At 36.0% G+C, this 3,204-nt stretch overlaps 1 protein-coding gene across 1 annotated transcript in view; it reads left to right on the forward strand.

Moving 5' to 3' along the window:
• LOC138947375 (phosphatidylcholine transfer protein-like) overlaps window positions 1–1,053 on the forward strand; it is a 15,304-nt gene extending 14,251 nt beyond the window's left edge. Inside the window, exon 7 of the mRNA XM_070318830.1 lies at window positions 1–1,053. This exon is cut by the window's left edge and continues 1,453 nt beyond it. The gene's annotated coding sequence lies outside the window, so the exon portion shown is untranslated.
• Window positions 1,054–3,204: the final 2,151 nt, after the last annotated feature.

The following is a 3,204-nucleotide window of genomic DNA, read 5'->3' on the forward strand; positions in this document are numbered from 1 at the left end:
AATAGTTTTGATTTAATGTTTATACCGCAAAACATAATAAAGTCTTAAAGTGTGCAATTCACATGTATGTTTTATGTTTCAAAAATTGGGTGTTTTTTTTCTACTTTTTCTCTTCAAAGTCATTTTTGACTCACATGCGAAGCAAAAGTGAGTCTATGTACTCACCCGAGTCGTCCGTCCGTCCGGCCGGCCGTCCGGAAAACTTTAACGTTGGATATTTCTTGGATACTATTCAGTCTATCAGTACCAAATTTGGCAAGATGGTGTATGATGACAAGGCCCCAAAAAACATACATAGCATCTTGACCTTGCTTCAAGGTCAAGGTCGCAGGGGCCATAAATGTTGTCTAAAAAACAGCTATTTTTCACATTTTCCCCATTTTCTCTGAAGTTTTTGAGATTGAATACCTCACCTATATATGATATATAGGGCAAAGTAAGCCCCATCTTTTGATACCAGTTTGGTTTACCTTGCTTCAAGGTCACAGGAGCTCTTCAAAGTTGGATTGTATACATATTTTGAAGTGACCTTGACCCTGAACTATGGAAGATAACTGTTTCAAACTTAAAAATTATGTGGGGCACATGTTATGCTTTCATCATGAGACACATTTGGTCACATATGATCAAGGTCAAGGTCACTTTGACCCTTATGAAATGTGACCAAAATAAGGTAGTGAACCACTAAAAGTGACCATATCTCATGGTAGAAAGGGCCAATAAGCACCATTGTACTTCCTATGTCTTGAATTAACAGCTTTGTGTTGCATGACCTTGGATGACCTTGACCTTGGGTCAAGGTCACATGTATTTTGGTAGAAAAAATGTGTAAAGCAGTTCTTAGTGTATGATGTCATTGCTAGGTTTAGTTATTTGAGGTCAAGCATGTGAGTCGTATGGGCTTTGCCCTTCTTGTTAAGCAACATGAAGTGTGATACTCAAAATGGCAACTGTGTGATTTGTGTGTACTGTCAAGTTTTGCAATATTCAGAATTAAATTTGTTCCCTGCCATATGCATTTGATAGAGCGTTTCAGTAAAAAGGACAGTTGTACGGCATTGTGTGTGTTAATGTGTGCGTGTGTGTGTGTGTCGGGGGTGGTGGTGGTGGTAGTTGCCCGGTTCACAAGGTACTATATCATATGCACAGTGTTTGACTCAATGTAGGGTGTGGGCGTTTGCTTGATACTGGGTGCTTACTAGCTAATTTACGGTAAGTATCATTTCAGATGAATGTCGCTATTGCGAACGCCAAGAAGAAGAAGAAGACTATTGATTTAAGTTCTAGCAGACCTTTTAGTTCAAGACAAATAGATGTTAAAGGGAACTTTTTCTGGTTTCATTTAATGTTTCACTGTGACGTCAAGAAATATTTTACAATCTCAAACACACACACACACACACACACACACACACACACACACACACACACACAATGTCAAGCAGACACACACACACGAACTCACACACACACACACACACACACACACACACACAATTAAGCAACTCAAGAGTTTTAACATTGAAGGATAAATCTTGTAATAGAAATTGCAATGGAACATAGAGAAGTATTATAAATCAACCAGATGGCTCAGCTTAAAAGCTTGTAAACACACGCAAAAAGACAGGATGAAACAAAAGAATTCTACTTTTTAATCATCTGTGCTCAAGACACAGTTTATAGAGATAAGTCAACGAATACAGATGAAAAAAAAGTTGTCGTTCAAGCCATGTAAATGATAATAATAATTATAATAAATGTAATGATATTAATGAAAACTTATATAGCATGAACCATAAAATACTACGAATTACAATACACAATATTAACACATAAAAACATCTTGTGTGAATATTAGTGTGAATCGGTAAAATAAAATAACAACAACACAACATCTAAGCTTAGGCGTACAATACACATAAAAACGGTTTGCATAAACCACATGTAAAACGCGACTTATATGTATACAAAAAACATGTGAAGCATCCATGGGGACAAGAGATAAATGTACCGTCTACATTGACAGAAGTATTCAATATTTGTGTGCGTTGTTGGTTTTAAAGTTCTCCAGTCAGGCAAGGATACACTCTGTAGTGCCAAAATAAATGAATGTAAAAAGGTAGTTAATAGTAAAACACGACTGAAACACTGCGAAAAATATGTAGGTATATATGTGGGAGAACATTATTAAAGTCAGACAATTCACAACACCCAAGAATAAATAGAGAATATCATATGGCTTACTAGTTTTACACGAGGTGTAACACGTGACGAGGTTAAAATGAGAACTTTTCATTATTTAAAAAAAGCAACGAATGTAAACCGGGTATCACACAGTAATTAAAGGCACATACAGAGCTATTATATTTACTTGGTGAAACAAACAAAATCTTACAGTGATGGTAACCAACTCATTTCAGATCTGCACCTTTAATTGTAATGGTCTAGGTGACCACAAAAGAAGAAAAGATGTGTTTGACTATTTACGTAAACAAAAATGCAATGTGTATTTACTACAAGAAACACACTGGAAGGCAGATAATGAAAACTTTATTCGTTCGTGCTGGGGGTACAATGGTTTTGTTGCAGGCAATGAGACAAACAAGAATGGTGTGGCAATTTTGTTAACCAATACTTTTGAATACAAGGTGTACAATGTAAACAAAGATCCAGCAGGGTGTTATGTGTTGTTGGGTATAGAATTTTTTGGAAAACGTGTAACCTTAGCTAATATTTATGGTCCGAGTGATCGCGATAAACCAGATTTTTTTCTTTCAGTATTTAACCAGATAGAACAGATGGGAAATGAGTATATTATAATTGGGGGGGACTGGAATGTAACTCTTAATCCAAAGGTTGATGCTAGAAACTACAGAAGTGATGTTAATCGCACCAAAAGTAGAAAGACTATCTTGGAAATTGTTGATAACTTAGATTTGATTGATGTATGGCGCGAAATATTTCCAGATAAAAAAATGTACACTTGGAGAAGATTTAATTCTTTTCAGCAGAGTCGCCTAGATTACATTTTGATTTCTGATGCCTTGCTGTCTGATGTGAATGATGCAAAGATTATTCCTGGTTATCGCTCTGACCACTCTATTGTTATTGTTGGTTTTAAGACAGAGGACTCTGGCAAGAAAAAACAGGCAGTATTGGAACTTATGTGGATGTTATTAAACAGCTTATTTTAGATGTAAAGAA

The sequence above is a fragment of the Littorina saxatilis genome, linkage group LG14, assembly GCF_037325665.1.
Source record: "Littorina saxatilis isolate snail1 linkage group LG14, US_GU_Lsax_2.0, whole genome shotgun sequence".
NCBI classification, from domain to species: Eukaryota; Metazoa; Mollusca; class Gastropoda; order Littorinimorpha; family Littorinidae; genus Littorina; species Littorina saxatilis.